The following is a 24,417-nucleotide window of genomic DNA, read 5'->3' as shown; positions in this document are numbered from 1 at the left end:
CAGAACATAAAGAAATAGTTATTTTCGAAATTGTATTTGAATGTGCTCAACGAACTAGCAATTGTAAAACTATTGAATATCAATTGTTTGTGATTGATATACACTTCTAGATCTTTCATTCAGATCTATCCTTTAGAACTCTATTAATAGAAAATATAACTGTCAAAGATGCAGTAAATATAGATTCATTATTTCCTAATGAACATTCACGGTGTCTATCTTATTGCGTTTTCCTAATCGAGAAACATTATGTAGGCATCGAATCGAGAAAGTGGCAATCAAGATAACGTAAATTGCATCAGTCACTTCGTACCTGACAAAGAGATCAGAGAACAACGAGATATATGACGATCTATATGTGTTGTACACGCGTTGTGTCGCACGCATCAACCTGTAATTACGTTAGATTTTACGGACCGAAGGCGACGAGATGCGTGGGTATACGTACTGTAGAGAAAATGCCGTGTGGATCGTTTCGAAAGTGCAACGGTTTCTAAGAGGCGTTAGACCCGACCCAAAGGCTCATTAAGGCTAATGACGTGGACCGCGCAATTATTCCAATAAGCGATAGCCCAGCCTGAGCTTCTAACCTATCAATTTGTTATAATTACAACGTAAAAGGACAGTGAGAGTAATAGCGTTTTCGGCCCGAGCGAGTTTGCACCGATCTGAGTTGGATTAATGACATTATATACTCTTGGTAAAGCATGTAACGTCAACCAATACAATAGAACACGTAACGTTATTAATTTAACGCAGGTCGATCTGCGTAAATCTGCTCGGACCGAAAACGCTATAAAAGAAAAAATATATATGTATATTATGATTTCAGTTTAATCTATGAACTTACTATCACATTACGTACCACTCGATCATACGAACAATGCTAAAATGAGATAGATTCGCGATTAGTAATTTCGAACGTGGTATATTGTCACAGTTCACACGAGAATATTGACCTCGTCTCTATGGAGCTATTAGTGTCGACAAATCACCATCAGATTTGCGCGATGGATCATAAATCATCTAATGGTGATAGTAAATTACATAATCGTGATTTTCTACGAGAATCCGTAATGGCAAACCACTGCATATTTGACTGCTCGCCAATCGCTATTTATATAAGCGAGTGATAAACCATCAAACGAATTCATTGTTACGTACTTTATTTTACATGGTAATAATTTCGCGTATTACACGCGAGAGGAGGAAACGGATAACGTTAAATTTATATTCGCGGCACGCGAGTTCCTAAAAATAAATCAACTTCGACTTATTCCGCGCTTTACACGGTTCTCCATCTGACATTAGGTCGCCGCGGCGGCTTCTTCGGTAGAAAAAAAAAAAAGAAAAAGTGGAAAGAGGAAAAAGGCAAATACGAACGTCTAGAAAAAATTCAAACGGTCGAGCAGCCACTTAGCGAGTACTCTCGACATGGTGGACACGTGTCTAAAGTGTGGCCAGAGCCTCGACCACGTGTCAATATTTCAAGGAGCATTTGTTTACAAAAGTCGTACAAAGAGAGGACGACGCGTCGGGTATTTTTATCAGAAACTTTCCAAAAGGCCATATTTGAGTTTCTGCGTTCGCGGAACGAAGCGGAGTGTTCCAAATTTGTCGAGCAACTTGCTTGAAAGAATGTTACTAACAAGATAAATCGAATAAAATACATATTCCTTAATGAATGAATGATAAATTAATGAAAAGAAAATATCCGTTAAGCGCTTCGACAGAAATACACTGGTCCTGAAACATTATCAAACATTTCAAAGGTTCTATTGAAGAAAAGGTTCTATTTGAGAAAAATTATGACTACAATGGTGATATATTAACGATAACGAAGTTACTCTGATGTTTGTTCAGAGCAATTGTCTGATAAAAAGATAATTTTTCCATTTGTGCTATATCTATTGGAAACAGTGAAATCATTCGACGTTAGTTTAAGCGCTATGCAACGCCAGCTTTCTTATCAAAATGCCTGTGCGTGCGTGTGCACGCACCCTTGGACGCGTGGGCAGTCCCGGCGAGACGCCAGTAAGATAGTTCTTTCTCTTTTCTCTCTCTCTCTCTCTCTCTTCATTCTACATGTCGCGTGCAACCCCGGTCCCTCTCTCGTCCCTGCACGTCGTTCTCGCTCTCGGTCACCCTTGGCTACTTCGCCAGTAAAAACAGCGTGAACTGGTCGGTCGCGTGCACGAGGTAGGGAGATAGGCGTGGTTCGACGTTCGTACGTGCACCCACGCGCGATGGTGTGCGTGCGCGTACCTCGCGCCTATTGCTCTCGGTTAGGCTGACGCGAACGCCTAAGAGAGGGGACCGGTCTTCAGAGAGTTCGGAGAGGGTACCGCCGTATAGTTGGATGGTGGGGCCAGCTGGCACGGGTTAAACATCGTCGGCGGAGGGGACCTAAAGTCCGTGGCACACCAAAGTCAGTGGGGGATGCCGATTGCCGCGGTCCGCGCACGTGGAGAGAGGGACGGAGGGTGGCGAACGCGGCCGAAGGTGAAACTTCCGAGCCGCCACAGCTAACAGCTTCGCAGTCGGCGCGAGACCGCGCTACTGAAAGGATCGTCGTGTTGTCGGCTGTGCGACCGTGCGCCACGTCTTTCTTTTTTTCCGGAGGTGTCCCGTGTCCCAACGCGCTGCTCTCTCCCTCTCCTTTTTATTCTTTCATTCTCGCGCGACGGCGAGAGACCCGGACCACGTACGAGGAGTCATCGAAGTGCAAAAGAGGGGAATCCCTACGAGGGTTGTTCTTGAGAAAGGACTACCTTTGCCCGCGTAAAAAAAATAACGCGCGCCGACGATCGTTCGTCGCACGAAGGATCGTTGCGAGACAACTCAACGTTGGCTTGTCGAGCTCGTCGATAATAGTTGTCACGTGGTACTTTGACGGTGACATTCCGACGGACTAGAGAATTCTGTGATCTTGATGTGCCTGATTGATCTCGCTAACCGGCCACTCGTGTTAATTGTGCCCCGCGCGAATTTCTGCTCTAACCTCTAAATATTAATGATATTGATAGAGAGAGAGAGGGGGGGGGGGAAGAGCTTACGATCATCGAACGCGTGGGAGAGAACATCGTCATCGAGTAGTGCCATTCCCGATCTCGACAGAAGCGTTCGTTCACACGTGAGCGAGAGGCGGAGGCTGTGAAGTGCCGCCGTATAAGAGATCGGCAAAATTTCTGTGGTGTATGTGCTAATGTAATGTGATCGACGCTCGCTCGATTGAGCGATCCCGAGCGTAGCCGTTGTTGTTCGTTATTATTTCCGTTGTACATCGACTTGTCAGTGTCCAAGCGTAAATTAATTAAACGCCGCGAACTGTGCGCCCGCACGACGGCCCGGACGTTCGATTGTTACTGTGATAAAGAGAAAGGAAGGATAGTATCTGTATAAGCTAAGTTCAGTGCCTGCTGTATTGTGATTTGTGACTGTAAGGAGATAGATAAGAAGGGGTGTTCGCCCCGATTAAAGTGTCCCAAGGTGGAGGAGGTTGAATCTCCGAAGGATCGGATGCACGGCAGTCCCTAACTGTTACCCGGTAAGCGACAGTAAAAATGTCCCACGATGTCGATCCATCACAATTATTGATACTTATCATCATAAAGTCTGGCCTCGATTGGATCAGAAAATCACTCGGAAAATCATGAACATTGCTAAAAACAAAATTTCGCTAATATTTGAGAACGGATAACAATGATTTAACGTTATTCGATTATGGTCCGATTTGTCATTTAACTTGGTTTAGACTTAACCTCACTTAATTCGATGATAATGTAAAAATTGTGTTTTTCTAGCTGTGATTAATCACTAAACTAATGGTTTTATAATGATAATTTCAACAGTTATTCATTATAAAACCATCAGTTTAGTGATCGTCGTAGATAGAGAAGTACAATTTTTACATTATATCATCAGATTAAACTTAACAGATTAATCAGGAAATGAAAAACCGGACTATGTGCCATAACGTATTGATCTCTTTGCTTTTATTTTTGGTATAAAACAGAGTATATACGGAAGAGCTTATTATGAATATTTTCTTAATAATATTTCAATAATAATAGGTCCGTTATGTACAATAACGTGAAAATTAATGCGGAATTCGTGAGAAAAGATATTTTTTATAAGCTCGCGTTTTATATATGATAGGAAGAAAAATTAATTAAAATATTGAAAGTATAAGATGTTACACAATATATGTTTTACAGTGCTAAAGGATTATCGTGTAATTTTCCCTTATGAGAATATGCTGCCTGTAACGTTATAAAAATGTCACGTTAATCTAGGGTTACTGTAGTATTATACAGGCATGCGCTATATCGAAAGTCGGTTAACGGAATATTTCGTTGTAGTTTTATTTGCTGCAACTTTGTTGCTTGCTCTATTAATGTCACAACTTTAATCAATGCTCCCATTGCACGTTAAAAGAGATAGATAAAAAAAAACCCAAGCCGATTAAACAAAAACCTGAAGAGTTGTACATTTTTACCAGATAGTTTATAAATTGGGGAGGTGTGTTGTGCAAGTGGTTATCGCGTTGATCGGAAAAAAAAGCACCCGATGGAATCTCGTTAGAAGAATCGAGAGAGATAATAATCGCGCGGCGAACTGCCATTTAATATCAAAGCCGCTTCTTCCACCCTCGTTGACACTAGAATGCGTTTATAATCGATGTCACAGAAGCCAGTTTTCCTCGGTTCTCACGTGCGAGGGCGGTTTTAACATCGTTACACCGCGTTCGTCGAAGCGTCGCGGCGCTAAGCGTCGGAAGTGGAGCGGACACGCGTGGTAAAGTAAATAGATGCGAAGCATGTTCTCGACTACTCTTTTTCACGCTCGACCTTTTCCGCTTTGCGATTGAAATTTTAAATGCACGCCAGATCGATGCAGAAGTTTGAAAACGTGCCAGTGGAAAATATTTATTTATCTATTATTTCTCGATCGCGGCCATAAAGATACGTAATTCAATGCATTACTTCAAATTGTGCGCAAAAAGGAATTAAAAAAGAAGTAGAAAGGAGTTGTGGATTTTAAATAATCATCTTTGAACAATAATATAAGTATTATGTTAAATCTGAGATGAAAATAAAAAGCGAGCAATAAGAACAGGAAATAACAGATTTCAATCTATTAAAAACTGTATTCTGCACTATTAAATTTATAATGTCAAATTATATTCAATTAGAGTTATTTTTAATCTATAGGTCCCTACTGCTTTTACTCAATATGTCATTTAATTTAATTAAAGCAATGGAATTCAACAATTTAACTCAAGAATTAAATATATCAAATTTGACTTAAATTTAGTTTATTATTTACTAAGAGCATATGTTAATATGGACATTGTTCATATTAAAACTAACCACAAAAATGGATGGATTGATTTACATTTTGACACATGTGAAAGTGAAAAATAACAAAATGTTATTTACTCAATCTTATAATTCCTTGACTTATATAACTCAAGAGGGATTGGATTACCATGAAACTTTTCAATTAAACTTTTCAATGTTAACAGTGATAGGTGGCACGGTTTCTAATAGACTGAAATTTTTCTCATTCCCTGTTCTCATTGTCTTTTCAAATGTGTGTCAGATTTTATACGTTGAATTAAAGGATTCTCCTTTGTTTTCACTAGTATCAGCTGTAAGCTTATGTATAAATCAACAATTAAATTCAGCTGCGACAGTCATTAGTAGTTTAAGTATTGACATTAAAAGAATGATAGAACATCTTAATTTTAAAATTTACTGATTTAATCTACGTGATATGTCATCTATGCAACAATGAAGAATCATCTTTTTTCTCTACTATTTTAAAGTATACTACATATACTGTGATCCGAATACATATATATATATAATATACTAGAAAAATGTCTATTACGGTCAAAGCTGGATCTTCATTGCTTTAAATAATTCAATCTTGAATTACTAATATACACTACATATGTACTATACTTGCATGTATATCATATTGTAGTCTTTCAGAACCAAAGATTGTATTAATTAATAGGCATTTTTCTAATATTGATTGTGTTTCTCACATATGCGATTAAAAAAAAAGATTCTTAATATTGTTTATATATTGTATAATATATTACTATTAGATGTTCCGTAATTTCGATAGAGTGATCACAGATAGAGGGATTTGCGGCGGCAGAGAATCGCGAGTTTTGAAAATATCTTCCAGCGACGTGAATACGGGTTACCGTCTTACGCGCGAGGGTGGCTTAATGTCGGAAGTGGAGCGGACACGCGCGTTAACCCAGCCACGTAGAACGATCTGCTGCGACCAATCTCGTTTACGCGCTTCGTCCCTTCACGCCTCGTGACTTTGACGCGTGCTAAGCGTGACACGTATACGTTAAATCCCTTGTACTGTCGTTACCGTCGCGCACGCGTTCCTATCTACTGCGTTACATCGCGAGATTCTGCCGAAAGTGCCTATTTATACATATATAAATAAAAATTATGTAAATAAAATTATCAAACGACATGAATTAAAAAACGCAAAATGTGAAATAATTAGGTTGACACGTTAATTTGAATAAAAATGGAAATTTCACAAAACATGCCTCTGTTTCATCATTACATCCGCTAGGCCTAAATTTTTTAGATTAGTGTGTATGAATTTTAATTATATTCGCTGTTTCCAACATATGTTATTTCTCGGTTATATTTATTTTTATAAATGCGCGCTCCTAAAGAATATCAAAAAAAATATGAAAGTTTTTAATTTTGAGCCATTTCTATGATATTATAGATTTTTTTATAGTATATACATACATCCTACACGTGTACGTTAAAAAATATTTTTATTATCATAAAGCGATTATTCGCGTCGTTAATTTGCTGATTTTCGATATTGGTTGTTATTCAGTTCATAAATTTAATCGTATTACGTTAATCGTATTACTCGAGATAAATCGTTCATAACAGTCGCAGTTTCTCTGGCGTTTTGGATTTAACGAATATTTATTGAAGTAAGATAATCATGTGAAATTTACTTCCATTGTTCAAAAGGTTCTTAATACAACGGTACAATCCCAAAAGTCAGCGTTCTTCTCGACGTGCGTGGTAAAGAGAGTGGCCGGACACAGAGCACACGAAGTGTCAGATGTCACGGCTGCCCTGTCTCATTTGCAAACAACGTACCGAGCGACGAAAACATTCTTCAATCCCATGAACGCGGATTCTCTTTTAGACGCCTCATTTCATAGTTTCTTTGATACATGATATCGCGTTATTTACGTAAAAAACATTAGAAGAATAAATTATTCCTGTTTGTTTATCTATTCCGAAAAACTAAATTTCGTATTTAGTCGTCTCTGTCTTTAGGAAAAGAATTATTAACGTAATCATTTAATCATTTAATGTACAGTAAAGATGACTTTAATGAAGTCCTAATAATAGAGTGACAAAAAAGTTTGGCTGCAAATTTTGAATTTTAAATCAAATAGTAATATTATATTATTAGGTGTTGGAATTAATTCGTAGCGTTTTTAATGAAAGAATGTTATTTATTTCACATGAGCATTAAAAAATACATTAATGAAAGTACTTCCCATCACTTGTAAAACGCTACGAATTAATTCCAACACCTAATAGTATATTAAAAAAAAAACTATAGAGTATTATTTACGTCTTATTAAGTACTAAAAATAATAATAAACATTGAAAATAGCAACCTTTAGTTTTGAGACAAGCTTAAAACACTTCGAAAACGCATCAACGATGGCTGCGCAACTCTCCATGGATTAAGTTCTGCTAAACAGTTAATAGAATGATCTTTAATTCACCAAACGACAATCTTTTGGTGTAGAATCTTTATGATATTTATTAAAATGAAACATTACACTCTAAAGATCGCTTTTTAAAAATAAACATTACTATCCAATTAGCAAGTCGTTATTTATCATTTTGACATCAAAATGCCGAGAAATAACATCAGCTTTGTTAACTGGATAATGATTTATGATAAGCACACAAAACTTTACGACCAAACTTTTTTCTCATCCTGTATATGGATGTGATTAATATTGTATTTCACTCGCGCGTTTTAATCTATTTATATACATAATATTTTATAATATTTGAATCAATCCTGTGTTAATCCCGCTTGTCGATTATCACAACAAAAAGGAGCACGCGAATTATCGTGGTTAAATTAGACGTGGTTTCTCTCGATCATGATTGATCCCGGTGATAGTCATCCGTCGATGTCTATCGGCGAGCACGATTTATCGTGCTTTATGCGCATATTCGCGCCCGCCGCGGCGCTCGGCGATGCGCTGCAGCGGCAGCTGCATCGACAGAGGCCCTGGGTCCGCGCACTCCGCGCGCATAATGATACATTGCGCCGGACATGAAAGTTATAAGCTTTAATTCGAGGCTCGCGCGATTCACCGTGCGTCGGTGACCGTATATCGATCGCCAATTTGCTATGCAGATCGAAGGCCTTTCGGTACGCTCGCTCCCCGATGCAGCCCCTGCAATCTTCCTCCACCTCCTCCACTCCGACTCTTTTATATCCCCCCCTCCCCTCCCTTCCCCTCATCGTTCTCTCTTTCTTCCTGCGCGCGCCTTTCGCGCTCCCACGTAAAGACGGCGGCCGTGCAGAAATAGAATAAGCGAGGATTAAGGTAGTCGCTATCTCGGCGATAAGATTACACGCGACTCCTCCGTTGGGAGAGACAACTACCAGCGCACGAGCGTTTTGTTGCTTTCCTGCAGCGACCGCAGCGCGAAGAAACGCTCGTGCTTCTCGGATCGTTTCTTATTCTCTGAAACGATTATCAATGATGGAAGAATTCCTATCCTTGTGTAAGAAGCATCAGGTAAAATTGCGCGAAAAAAATAGCACGTTCAAGTTTTATTAATAGTATTTAAGAAGATTTGACGCTTTTAAAATTCGAGAATATCATATTATTTTAACAGCAATCAAGTTTTCATCGGTAATAACCGGAAATAAATTTAGTTTTGCGTGTCTCAAACTTGATCTTTGAGAAGAGGCTAATTTTTTTCTTTTATTTTTTCCGATACACATCGGAAATATCCATTATCGGGATACTTGAAAACACTCGCGAGATTCATTCATTCGTGTTTCATGAATCAATCAATTCGGCGTTTCATGAATTTTCGCATGCTACCATACTTTTCTGCCTTTATGGACAAATGTATCGCGAAATTAATCTTGTCAGATCGATTCCGCAGCAGATATATTTCTCACGACGGCGCACGAGAGTACGACGGCTCGATATCGCGATTTTTGCCGATTCGACGGACGCGGGACGATCGAACGTGAGTAATCTCTTCGTGGCACGGCGCCGCAATTAGGAAATCCATTTGGCGTAATTGCGCCAACGATCACTCTCGGTACTAGCTACCGCGCTTAATCAAACGGCCGCCGCCATCCACTTCGCCATTTACCTGTACAGAACATTTCATGAGCCTTTGAAGGCTACAAGTGCGTATTTCTTAATGTATTCGTAATCGACTTCTTCTTTCTAAAGATTGAAACCGAGTGTAACTACTTAATATCGGGAAATTAAGAAACTTTATCGAATTAAACTTCAAAGTAAAGTTTTGAATAAAGTTTGAACAAAGACGTAGATATGACAAAATCGTATTTTTCATTTTCAATGTGGACTTAAACAGATTTCGATCTGAGATTTCACAAACTTTAAGATGCATTCAAGATTCCTTTAGAAATTAATATATTTTTCATTTAATCGATTTGTCTCTGTAACTCAATAAGAAAATTGTGCGGAATATTGTGTATCAACTACGGAAAGCATTCTTCGATGCGAACGCAATCGCATATGTCGGTTAGATATGTATTTGTGATCTTGATAGTCATCATCGATAGTTGAGGGCAACGACGATAACAAGAGACAGTGACGACCGTTAACGATTGTAACGATAGCTGATTACCGACTTAACGAGCGTAAATCGGTAGTCTCGCAACTCCCTGCAGTTTAAGATAGCAAATGATGCATATATATTGCATTGTATTTCTTTCCGATAAAAACATCGGAATAAAAGAAACAAGCATAAAGAAAAAAATTCACAATTCCATAAACACTTACTGCCAATTAATTTTTTAAAATATAAGTTATACATTCGTATGAATCGAATGACGAATGATAGCAAGTAGTAAACTATATCATATGTACGTGTTGAACAATCTTGTGATGAGACATATATTAAAGGAAAATATTGTATGCAGGAGCAACAGAGTAAAAGAAATTTAAGAATTTTAAATTTTGAATGTTCAATTATAAGTTCATTTACATTAAAATTTTTTAATTTCAATTATTTTCTTAAAATAAATTATTTTATTTTAAATAACATAAATAAGAAGAAAATCAAATTCGAACAAAGTGGGTCTTAGTACCAAATAATATTTTTAAATAAATTATGTATAAATTTTACAATTTTCAGTTCAAGCAAACTACGCACCGAATATTGTCGGTCCTAAACTAAAGCTGGAATACATAATATTATAAATTAAATTGACAAGCAATTTCATACGATTGATATTAATGAGCATCTTTAAAACATTGCAAAGAACGTTATTCTTATGTTCATTTTATTCTGTCTTTCTTATTATTAGTATAGAACACAATGCAGGGCTCGATTGACGTGTTTTACAAATGATAGAAAAAGTAAAAGTACTTCACACACTAGTTATAATTATTCATTGCATCAAAGTATATAATCATCGCAAAGGATTAAAAATGTATTCTTTCGTGTTTTGCGTTTGCGTATTATTTTGTTATTTTATTATTTGAAGAACACTCATTCGCGCGCGATTTCGAATGTACGCCCACGAAAATCTGATGATGTCGACGTAATGATCAGTGATTATGCTAATCGTTGAGTCTGCGAGGGCAAATCTCGCGCTACGATACGCGTTGCGAATTGTCACCTGCACAACGCAAAGAACGCACTGCAAATAGTACTCGCGAGGAGGCACGACATGCAAATCACGCCTTCGAGGCGGTCCGTAATTGACGATGTCGATTTTTAGAGACACACGACTCAATGGGCGGTCGAAAACGTCGCGAAAGCCTATATTTTGTATTGTTAGTTTAATGATTCAATGGATCAGAGCTACGTGTACCATCATCAATAGAAACTGTTCAACGAAACATATTTGATCTTTAAAGAATGACAAATGACGAAAACATAAAGTTTCTTAACAATTCTAAAAAATTTAAATCGTTCCGATTTATATCTGATAAATTATAATATATATGGAGTCTGGAAAAATCGCATTTAATTTTCCGCAATCATATAATCATTTTTACATCGTCTAGATGAACTGGAATGCCCTTGAATTCTAGAATTATTCTGGAATTTAATGTATCTTGATCAATTCCTGAAAAATCCCTACAATTTCAGGACTGATCTGGAATTTTTGTCATCCTTTCAAAAAAAAAATCGGTCATGAAAAAAAGAAAAAAAATTAGAAATATTTCTCGCGTATGCGCAAGAATTATGTGTTGATAATAATGAATTTTATAATCATTTTAGATGAAGCTTTAAAAGTAAGTGCGAATATTGAAAATTAGATTAATAATTTAATAAAGCGTCAATAAATTAATAATTTTAGGTTAATGTTTGTGATATGTTAATGAAAAGAAAAGTTGTGCATAAACTCTTCCTAAAGATGCAACAAGGCAAGTTATTATAGAAAACTTGAATCTAATGTGTCTACAATCATAAAATAGAATCTCGAATAGAATATAGCAGAGAAATGATCGTTTGTGTTGAATGTTCATTTATTATTTATAAAGCATTAAATATTCCAAATTTGTTTGCGTTTGAATGAATTCGTTATATAGAATTCTACCATGAATACAAAACATAATATTTACACGAATTAATGAAAACCAATTAGTTAAAGAAAATTAATTGATCTGAAAAAAATCAGGATTTTCATCGGAATACCTTGAAAAAAAAATTGATTAGCTACATATCGCTGAACATCCTGATAAATTAGACATGTTCAATTATTGTAAATTTTACATTCAATACAAAATTATTGTAATTTTTCTTTCATTTGCGTGAAACTAATGTTATGTAAAAACGATAATGACAGACCAGAATACCGCTTTAAGGCACTATATGAAAATAGTAGTAAGATTTACTCGCGCGTAATTGTATGCGCCGATGAGCGGATGTGAAGCGCACGTGTGAATCTTCGTTTAATTAATTCTTCAAGCGGGCTGATAATGCGGTTTCGAATGCGGCGAGCGAGCGAGCGAAGCAGTGAAGTGCCGCCGTGTAGGTGGGCTCAAACGCAACGAAGTTTCATCACGTGAGATGCGCAGATGTAGCCTTCGCGTAACGAATGAACGAACGAACGAACGTCTGATAGCTTTCGACGATATTTTATACCGTTGTCTGTCCTCCGTTGATTCTCTCCGCACGCCGAGAGATCTGTGGAAAGTAAACGCTTGCGTAAAACCGTCATCCGTCCTGGTCCCTCTTTCGCCCGGTCTCCTCCCGTGTCCCAAGGTGACTTCGTGCCAACGATTCTAAAATGTTCACCTCAGCGGGCGAGTAGGGTAGCCAACCTGTGTTAGGCACAGAGGCAAATTTTGCTTTAACGTCCCACGCGAAATTCTTCCAGTCGTATAGACACCGGCGAGTACACTTTACTGATTTACGCAAAGACGCCATTTATTACTTAAAAATGTAGAATACTAATTAATATATCTAATGATTTGTGAATGTAACGGGCGTGTAAGTATATACTTTTAAATCAATCAGAGTTAAGGAGTTAATCATACTACCTATATATTTTTATATACGTTAGGAATTATTTGCAATTATGAGATTGACTTCGTATACCTATTATATACTAATATATGAATTTGGAAAATTCCTATACTTACACAGAATATTAATGCTCTAAATAAACGTATTAGCGATCTTTGCATCACATCCAAGCTATAGGATGACGTTGATCGTTTCTAGCCGCGAGATATAGATACACAAGCGCGGAGGATGAAGTCGTTAATCATAACACCGTAAAGCTTAACCGGCCGCGCGTGCCGGGTGGGTGAGAGCGAGGGTCGCACGAGGATAACACGGAGGGTTGGTTTCACCGGCCTTGACCGTGAATCCACCCCCTTGGCACGGCACGGAGTTGCACAGGTCGGTTGGGTTCGTTCCACGGCACAATGCACACGGGCGCGCTGTATGTCGTCTCGCCGCTCTTCCTTCACTCCCGCTGGAAATCAATATCGCTCTCTGCTCGTGCAATAGCAGAAGCTGCCTATGGACCGGTCCACTCGACTCGGCCAGCCGACTCGGATGACTATGCGGTGTCCTGGCTTGTGTCGGAAAATATATCGCGGCTTATCGTAGGATATTTGCATATTTTGCGTGATAATTATATTACGCGGAAAATGAATCAAAGATCAAAGATCAACTAATGCTAATATATAATATTCTAAAAAAAAAAGAAAAATCAATTCTAAGTAATTTCCAATTATTTCAAACGAATATTTTCAAATCCTGAATTTAAAAAATTTCAATTTTAATTCATCATCGCGTGATATATTTGAGTTCACGTGTCATGGAATGAGGATACAAAATTTCGTTCAATTTATTGTGATAGGTGTTATAATAATTGGAAGTTCGTGAACACATAATAAATGTAATAGATGAATTAGACTGCGCATTCTTATCCTCGTCTCAGCTTTTGTGCTCATATTGTCAGTCAGAAATAATTCAACACTTCTCTTCAGGTCGATGCTTTAGAGAAAGAGAGAGAAAGATATGCTTTAAGCTTTAACTTCACTTTAAACCGATTTCATAGGAATGCGCAGTCTATTCTTACTACGTTTATGGTAAATACATAAGATGTGAAAGGCTCTTATTCAAACTATAACAAACGAATATGAAAGTTACAGTACTTCAAACTGAAACGAAAACGCCGGAAAAATTAATGGCGCAATATAGTCACAATGTAAAATTGATAACGAAAAGTACAAATGTTTACGGCGAGTGAAGATACTGCATTAATAAATTGAATCTTTCGCTACGATCGGGCAATATCTGACTGAAATGTATTATTAGCGAATGTTATTGCAACCGATATAGTATTTCTGTTAATGGATTCCTCGAATCTTCTGGAGGATTCAGATTACTTAATGCGATGCACATCCATCGACGTTTCGAGACCGAAAGGTGCTGAATACAGATCTCCATTACAATCTTAATAGCCGTTATCTTAAAAATTATTTACTATAATTATAACACGCGATATAAAGCTGCTATTTATCTTATTACGTTTGCATGCGTCAAGTTCTACTTTAACATAACTTACATTTCATCGATTTTATAAATTATTTTAGATTGTTTTCACAATAAACGTAATAAATATTAAATTGATAATTTATTAAATTTTTTGATAGTCAATAATTTATTAAATTTTTAAATTTATCTATTATAGACTGTTGGAAAATTTGTGTATTTCTGTAAAAAAAAATCTGCTAGTTGAAATTTTTTGTGTAAAGTAATGAATGCATTCTTATGTAAATTTAACATATGTCTGTTATGTTGAATAAAATGTAAAATAATTGAAATGATTTAAAAAATAAGATCTAGGTTTCCGATAAGCTTTATCTCGAAACAACTGTGGCGTATCTTGAATTGATTGGAGGAAAATTTTTATACTAATTGTGTCCTCTGCTGTCTGAACAGGGTAAACACTATTATTATCGCATGGTACTGTGGCCGTATAAAGTGAGCCGGAAAACCAAAACCAGAAGAAGAAGAAGAAAAAGATTTTTGCTTACTGCACACTGGACGCGATGAGTGATGAATGACGAGCGATATCCAATGAGAACTCTGCTTTGCATCGTCACATGAGAAAAAGCAGAGCTTTCATTGGATCACTTATCATTCATCGCTCATCGCGTTCAATGTGCAATAGGCATTAGATGTGGTCGCGACGCGTCTCAATTATTTTACTTTGATATAGGGTTGCTAAGTCTCAGGATATTTCCCGAGATTCAAGGAAATTTGATACATTGACAGGAAAACAGGATTTTAGTTGAAATCTGTCAACATTTTTAAACTTTTCCAATATTTTAGAAAAAAATATCAGGAAATTTTATAATTTTTTAAATATGAAAGAAAGTTACAACACAATTGTTATGAAATACATAAAACTATGTATTTTGCAACTACATATTGTTTGTTGTAAAGATTCTCTAACGAATTTCAATAAATTATTTATAGTGTCGCGGTCGCCGGCTTTGTATTCAGTCGCGTTCAGCATATTCAGGGCATCTTTCACTAACTTCTGGTTTAATTAACCATAATCGCGGTTTAGAAAATGTCGAAAAGATCGCGTAAAAATACACGGCTAGTCTCGCACTGACATGTCTTAGCGCGAGACATTACCGTATCTCCTGATCGACGATCAACTCGCAGAAGTGTCAACAGCAGTTTAATGTATCAGAATGTCTCGTTTTTCTTCCTTTTCTGAAACAAACTGTATTTAATTCTCATGTTGACAATTGTGATGATTGAGTTAACTATCGATTAGCGTTAATCGGGTTGGTGAAAGAGGCCCTCCCTTTGTGGAGTGGATTCGTGAGCGGTCGCTACACTATTGGTGTATTCTTTTCATTTATATAATAGATCATCTAATAGCAAGTGCTCACGGATTTATTGCTATTATTTACCGCCATTATTTATTAAACATAAAATAAAAAATAATTTCTGGGAGTTTTTTTTCTATTATTTCAGAAATTGTTTTTCTGTAGATTTTTATAAAAAAATTTTTTTTTTTTTAAGAATTTCTTGGGAATTTTTCGAATTTTTTTAAAGAATTTTTTGGAAAATTTTATTAAAATTTCTACAGAAATTATTTTTATCGACTTGGCAATCCTGCTTCGATGTGATCGCAACGCGTTTCAATTGTATTTCAATTGAATTTTTCGACATATTTCGATGCATATCAATACGTTTCAATATGTTTGATAATGTTAGAACTATCTGACTTCCTATTTTAGGAAATATTAAAAAATACATCTCTTTTATTTATTGTATAAGAATAATTGATTTACCGTATACCTCACTGTATACTAAAAGTTGGAAAATTTACTAATCTTTTTAAGAAACTTCTTTTCTAGAAAAGAAGTCATTATAATTGACTATTTTTTATGAATTTTTTTTAAACAGTCTATATCGCATACATGTGAATTATAAAAATGCTTTTGAAATTTGTATCTATGAAAAATATAATATTTACATGTATGTTTTCTATATAAATATAATATTCTGAAATAAAATATCAATTATTTAATATATGTAATTCAATGATCTCTGATTTCTATATAACTTTCATCTTACATTAATAAAATAATAAAATATTAATTCTTGAATATAAAAATAACATTTTTGTATTAATATTGGCTGCGTTTTATTATTCACTGCGAATACTGAAAATCTATACTTCACGTTATAGATTATATATATTATAGATTTTCAATGAATAGTGGAACGCAGCTTTAATATATAAAAGTTATATTATTCATTTATTAAGAATTGAAATTTTTAACAAATGAATAGTATGGCTTTATACATTATATCAATAAAACATTTAAGTAGTTACATTTATATAATTGAATTGAACGAACATTTGTTACATGTTAATTTTATCATAATAATTATATTGATTATGCAATCTTTAAATTACATTCAAGATTACATTTCTTTTTGATTGAAATATAAACATAATAATAGTATTACCATTTAACATACCCATGGCCATATTATATTAAAAAATTAGAGCGGACCATTTGGGACATGCGATTTATATTATATTAAATTTAACACTTTTTTTTTTCCCAACAGTGTATCTATATTTACACTGCAATTTAATAAGCCTCAGTTCAATTAAATATGTATATACATGTAACAATTAATTGACAAAAATATGGACAGTTAATTTTTGTAAAAACTGAAAAACAAGAAAAATACAATTAAAATTAATCAACCTTGAAAGATCGGTCGTGAGAGACAGAGACAACTGGATGCAACTGGAGTCTATCTATTGGGCGTAATATACTTGCAATATGTCTGGGAGCAGCCGGTTATATCTGTCAAGGTTTTATATGCCGGCATCGCGATGTCTAACACTCCCACTAATGTCGCGACGTAGCAGATTTGACGCAGTAATTAACGCGTGCGTCTTCGTATCGCCAAGTGTCGCTATTATCGCGATTGTCGCGATTTACCATTTTAATGTAAGCAGCATCGTACTCGGCGACAATTCGATGTGCACAACGGACGTGACGTAGCGATCCGCGATTTCCGGCGGCGAATTGTTCGCCTTTTCCTCGCCAGCGAAGATCGTTAATTGCCTATCGGCGCGAGATCGTGCTTTGTCGCGACTGGTACACACGCCGGCTAACAAAAATCGACGTCCGCGCGAGACAAGCTGCATGTTTACTGTTAATTGGATGATGGTGAATTTGCATTTTAATCGATCGCCAGTTCGAAGCCGAGCGTGCGCTTTATTTACCCGTGAATCATGTTTTTCAAATTTCCAAAGCTATGGATGTGCGGGTGCTCATGAAAACAACCGATGTGTTTTCAAACAGCAATTTGAAAACTAATAAGTAATAATCATCGATTATTTTTACCGCTCCCGATAACATCTTGTAGTTCTCGGTCTTTTCCTTAACATAGTTTCTGGTATACATGTTAGCAATTTGATGCGATAACCCGTGACGGCTTTAATTTAAAATCATTACGCGATATATATATTTACAGATGGATTACATATACATTGCGATTTATCGTACAGTTTATAATGTTAAAATTTGTTTCTGTATAGAGCGAAATTCGAAAATAGCACGTGTTGAAATGCAAAGATCCGAAATAGATAATTTTTGTACTTTATTTTATACTTTATTTCTTATCTGTATGAAGAAAGTTCGTAGGGTGCTTCGCACTCTACGTATTCTCGTATTCTCTCTCCCGGAATTTCCGATGTTTATATAGGTCAGGAGATGCGCGTGGCGCCTATCGATCGACCTGGGATATGAGTTCAAGGTCGCGCATCTCGCGTTTCAGAGGCTGCGCCGATCTCTCGTGTTACGAGCTACCACATTCGCATATTGAATATGCGAGCGATAAACGTGAAGCTTGTCGGACTTTTCAAAGTGATCCCGAGCATCCGACTGTTTGCATCGACACATGTGAGTGGCGCAAGAAGAAAAAGTAACTCGCATAATACAACACGTGATGCTCTATTGTTTTAATATGCCAATATAAAAAAAGGTATAAAAAAGATATTTTTTTAATGCTTATAATCGCTTACAGCATTTTACGTGGAAAACAAATTATACGTCAATTTAAACTTTAATCATTGATTAAAATTAATCATTCATCTACAGTCTGGATTTTTTGTCCAGCACGTTTTTTTATTTTTCTGGTTTTCAATAAATGTTAAAACAATTCAAGGTTATTCTTCAACATCTTGTCAAATAGGTTTTTTTAATTCAAATATCAAAATCTTTTTATTTAATAAAAATTGAAATTTAAGCGAAAATGAGGAAGAAATTTGAGAGCGAAATTTTACTTAAACCAGAAGAGATATTATAAGAGAGATTATCTCAAGCAGAGAGATAATATACTATCAAAAAAGATTATAATAAAAATACTAAATTGTATAGAATACTGAAGTCAAATGCAAAATTGGAAATCGAATGTTAATGTTTCAATATATTAAGATTAAATCGAAATACTATTAGGTGTTGGAATTAATTCGTAGCGTTTTTTAATGAAAGAATGTTATTTATTTCACATGAGCATTAAAAAATACATTAATGAAAGTACTTTTAAAACTTATAAATACTTTGTAAAACGCTACGAATTAATTCCAACACCTAATAAATTGTACAATATATATACAATATTAATATCATAAAAACTGTTTTATTCATCCATAATAAATCTTCTTCCATATGTACTAACATTGCGTTATATTTAACGCGTTTCATAATTCATAGGATTTTTTCCAATATAATACATGCTAGTAATTCTTACATAATATCTCTATAAATGTGTACAACTGGTTTCTCTGGTTGTAAAATATGGCTACGAAGATTTTCAAAGTATTAAGACGATAAATTACTTATATAAATATATAATAAATTACATTTTGACATTGTTATAGACGCTCATGTCTTCATAATGTTTCATATTATAGAATATAAAAATATTGATCAGAGATATATGTATATCAAAAATTTTCCACAGAAAAACGAGCTTATTATCAACAAACACTTTTAACTTTTGCTCATTTTCCACGAAATAAAAGATCTTATTGTTACGTGGCAATATTACACTCTTTTATCTATTTATAATTGAAAGAATGTACAATTTATTTTATATAATAGCAAAACTTACTTTGGCGCGGTAAAGCACGTTATATTTTATAATTATTTAGATTACTATTCGAAGGTAATACGCAATGGAGGTTTAACGATGTATCGAACGCACTGAACGAACGCACTGATTTCAGTCATTTAGCACGATAATACTTGACTCTCGCGCTCAAAGCGTTAATTTTCGAACCGATTCTCATCGTTCTCGTTTTCCCTCGCAGATCGTCATCCCTCTTTCTCGTTTCCTCCTCCTTTCATCTTGCGATTTGCTCGTTTCCGCTACTGTTGCCGATGAACGATCGCCGGCGCTAGGAAAACGATCATTCTCTATGGTCGAACAGGTAGCTGGGTTGGGCCTGAGTCGTTAAGTAGGTGTACGTACCTGCCGCGCACGATCGCAAAGTTGCCGAAGTGCTACTTCAGCTACCGGAATTAACAAGTTGAATCAAGCTTCTTTCGTCTGACTCTCGCGGTCATCCACCCTTTACTTCTCCTCACTTCTTAGACAATTATATTGAAGAGAAAATCGATTTGGAAAGGCTCAAGTTGAAGGAACGTGTTATAATTGATTTTGTTTTTCGTTTTCAAACACGTTTGGAAAAATATTTCAATTTTTTTAATGATTGATTAATGGACCGAATCTTAATTTATTCGTGGAGCTGTTGAAAAATCATATTTAATTATGCTGATCAAAACCTCTGCACAGAATTCAAAAGATCCAAGTTCGAATCCTGACTGAGGTATTTTTTGGTAGTAAATTATTTACAGAGTTTTAAAGGTGCTTATTTGCATTTTTAATATTAGAATTGCTTGTCAGTTTAATTTGTGATATGATATTACTCCAGCTTTAGCTTGTATTTCAAGACTGACAAATAAATCGGCGTGCAATTTTATTTAAATTGAAAATTGTAAAAAATTACGAACTATTATTAGGCACCGAAACTCATTTTGACTGAGTATCTTCACTCATTTTTGTATCAATAATTAATTATTTCAAGTATTCGTTATCATAATATTGACAAAATTATGACAAAATAGAAACAATAAGAGCTTTAATTATAAACTGATGGACTGGAAAACAATTTTTTTGCGCGCTTAAAATTCTAAGAATCTTTAACACTATTTTAAATTTGTATTTAATTGTTAAAAAATTCCAGATTTCTCGATGTTTTGAATAAAACATTATTTTTCTTATTAATTTAAATGTAAATAACCATTTTTTTTACATGTACATATATAAAACTAGAGAAAGGGATCTTAGGGAGCTTTGATTAACCAATCAATAACCGTCTATCTCTAGTCTCCGTCTATCTCCACTCCTTCGTAAGATGCCGATCGTATCCGTACGAGAGAAAACGCATCGCGAGATATCGATGTCTGACCACGCGCCTCGAGAACCAAAGATGAGATGTACGACGAGGTTCCTTTGCTTCTTCCCGCGCTCTTGTATTCACCGCTCGTATACATACAGAAGCGACTCTTATCGGAGATCGGATCGCCGTCCTCTTCCTCTTACGGCAGCCCTACGTTTGACGTCCCGAGGCTGTCGGTCAGTGGTTCCCAAAAGGATCGACATTTCCCGCATAATATATAGTGAAAAATGATATTTTACGAAATAAAATATATAAAAACAAATTGCACACAAAACACATTAAAATATTTGTATTGAATTAAAGGAGAAATTAATTTTAGAATTTGTGCATTTATACATAATTTTAGATTTAATCGTTTCTTAGGTCTTTAAACTCTTTCCGATTTATTTCATTAGATTTTAAAAATTAATAATCACAGAATTTTTTAATTTTATTTTTTACTATTTTAAACTATTAAATTTTTGCGTTCTTGTATCTAAAACATACAGTGTGAATGTTTGTAATTTAATAACAGTATATACGACACATAAAGGATTCTTAGAAAAATGATCGTTAAATGTCAATGTTAAGTAATCATATCGTGTGGCTCATTGTTAGATATGTGCAATTTCATTCAAAATTCATCTGTTACTATGAACTTTTCAAGTTCCTTCTCTCCTCATTTGTAAGCACTTCGTCTCTCCTCTCACCTCGAATTTCTTATTTGTTGGCGCGGCTGCCTCTAAATGTCCCTGTCTACTGCTCGTCTCTTTTTCGATCGATACAGCAATAAATTCTCCGTGTTGCTACTTCTTCCTTATTGCTCTTCAAGTTTTTTTTCCTATCTTTCGATTGTCTTCCATTAATTGTCTTTTCATCAACATTAAAAAGGAAATATATCAAAGATTTACCCGAAAAAATGCCTCAAAAAATTAGATTTAAAAATTCGATAATATTTCAATAATATTATATATTTTTAAATAACTGAATATAAATTTATTGTAAAATTTATTGTAAAATTTATTGTATACCCTTCTCAAGAATATTCTTTTTTTATCATATATGCGAGTATTATTTTATAATATATTTTTTACAATATAAGCAAATAATTTTTGTTTAGTTTCGATATTATTTTGAATAATAAAATTGTTCTAATTATTTAATAATTTTTCAAAGATATCAATAGAATATATTTCATAAAGATTATGTATATTTTTGTATATTGCCTTTCTATAATTTCGAACATTATAATTTTTTGAGTCGTTATTTTTTTTCAGAGTAATCTTGTACTTGAATTAAAAGAAAATAATTAATTAGCAGGAAATCTGCAGAATCATGTTTGAAATGATGAAAACCGTCCATATTAACGCGTATTAATAATGTAAATTATAATAATAACGAATATCGCATTTGGAACCGAACTTTCTATTGTTTCATGCCGTCATGTTTCACAAATCACAATTCTATTATTCTATAAAACCAAGAGATGTTGACACGCGTGATTCAGGGCGCATAATTTAGAACCCGATCATTTCGAAAACATTCAATATTGACTCGAATATGCAAACACCCAAAAAATATTTAAGCTTTCGAGTAGGTATACTAACATCGAGTAGGTATACTATCCTGAAAATCCTGGTCTCCAAATATTCGACTAGTCAAACATTCAGATGTTCAAACAAATCATCAAATTAGACATTTATCAATCGAATATTGAATACAATGCAAGTAATATACTTTAAAAAGTATAGCCTTTAAACATAAAACACATTATTTGGATGTGCATACAACGAAATAAATGTATGTTTTTATAAAATTTTACATTAAGATTTAATATTTCTATTTAGTTTAACGAATTTTACTCCTGTAAGTTTTTTCCTAGAAATTTTTTTTTTTTTTTCTAAAGCTTATATATTTTAATAGTTATTTCGAATAGTATTTCATTAAGATGAAGTACTTTGTACATTTAATTTAGATATCTATTTTATATACTATCGATGCTCCAGCATCACTTTTTTTTAACTTTACATGCTATTATTATTTCAATTTATATCCGGATGACTATAGAATTGAGGACAAGCATGGAGCACCAGGTGTCTTCTTTAAAAAAGAAAAGTAGCAACGAGTTCGAGGTTCAATACTGGTTTCGAATCCGGACACTTTGAATTATAATGATTAATTCTAATTGACCCATCTGTTCTGACCGCCAAACCGTGTACTACCTTTTCAAAATCTGCCTTAAAGGATGTCTTTATCGATCATATTTTATATATAGTAATTTTTTCAACAGATTTGCATATGTAAAGATTCGTATATATTAATGGAGATTATCGGCATGATAAAATATTTTTTATCGTCTATTTTGTCGACAGCCGCAACAACATAAATTTAATCGAGATTTTATTTGCATTAACTAACTTTTTCTACATTCATATTCATCATTATGGATGAACAAATATTAATTATTTTTTAAACCATATGTGATTGGAGTACAATTCTATTTCACTATCATTTTATTTTTGAGAAGGTATAGCGTGTTAGAAACGTTGTCTTGATTAGATTTCTGGTTCGGATTTTTGGTCTTTGCTAAGATTAATTGATTCCAGTTACAATTTTAGCTACCTGTTTGCTACTAAAAAAGAGAATGCTCCGCTTTGGAATTGTTCGATGCAAACGAATAGAAATGAATTTCATAGAACTGGGTCATTTACTTAAAGCTTTATAAATCATTTGTATCCCCGAAAGAGAAAATGCTGATGGAAAATTCTCTATTTTGCTGATGATAAATTTTCAATAATTTTAAGTTATCATGAACATCAGATAACTTTGATTCACGCTTGATCGGATAGATCCTTTTTTTTACGTTTCTTTCAAATGAAACAAGTATATAATCTAATAAATTTTCTTTCTTTTTGCTTTTGACATTAATTTACATATTATAATATTAATTTATTATCGCGAATTAAATAATGTAATAATAATGTATGAATTCATTATATAAAATATACGTTGCATGATCCAAATGATACTATGAATTATCTTCAATTAATAACTATAATCTAATAATAACTATATTTTCATGTATTCAATGTTTATGTTTAAATTGACATTGCTTTAACGTTGAAAGTATATCTGCTATAAAACTCATTGTAGATATAATTTAGTAACAACGAACGAGTATAGGAACCTTTTCTGTCCGCTTCTTTCGCTTGTATATTTCTCCAGATTTATCATCTTTGGTCACAAGAAAAACGGACGAGAAACCGTCTTCTGCGCTTCCGGACGTCTTCTACAGACCGCGCACTTCCTTGATAATATCACTCCTTCTTGCGTGATGTTAAACTCTAATCTCCGAAGGGAAGCGGGAACCAATGCGGAAGTCGATTGCTATACCGCGCTTTTAAATTGTGTTACGAAAAGTATATTAAGAAATTAATATATGTCATACTTTATACAAGTCATTATGTTATCAAATTGTTTCAAATTGATCAGTCTATGTTATCTATGTTATCTCTGTTTTTTTTAGTTATTACAGTTACAAGAGTACAAATTATTAATAGATTACCGATAGTGACAATTTTTTATTTTCCCTGATAGTTCAACTTTTCGAAATTTTATCTTTGCTCCTTT

General features: G+C 34.5%; 1 protein-coding gene across 4 annotated transcripts in view; it reads left to right on the top strand.

Annotated features, from left to right (window-relative positions):
• Positions 1–24,417, top strand: part of klu (zinc finger protein klumpfuss) — a 333,538-nt gene that overhangs the window by 17,759 nt on the left and 291,362 nt on the right. Inside the window, exon 1 of one of the 4 annotated variants that reach the window (XR_015545086.1) lies at positions 1,905–3,547. The exons of 1 other annotated variant lie outside the window; for it this stretch is intronic. The gene's annotated coding sequence lies outside the window, so the exon portion shown is untranslated. Of the gene's footprint in view, positions 1–1,904; positions 3,548–24,417 lie in introns of those variants that run through there. 2 more of the 4 variants (XM_087406140.1, XR_015545087.1) reach the window with 2 other exon arrangements.

The sequence above is a fragment of the Acromyrmex echinatior genome, chromosome 5, assembly GCF_024713525.1.
Source record: "Acromyrmex echinatior isolate Ae372 chromosome 5, ASM2471352v2, whole genome shotgun sequence".
In the NCBI taxonomy this organism is placed as follows: Eukaryota; Metazoa; Arthropoda; class Insecta; order Hymenoptera; family Formicidae; genus Acromyrmex; species Acromyrmex echinatior.
The sequence above is the reverse complement of the archived record's forward strand: the minus strand, read 5'-3'. Positions and strand labels throughout refer to the sequence as shown.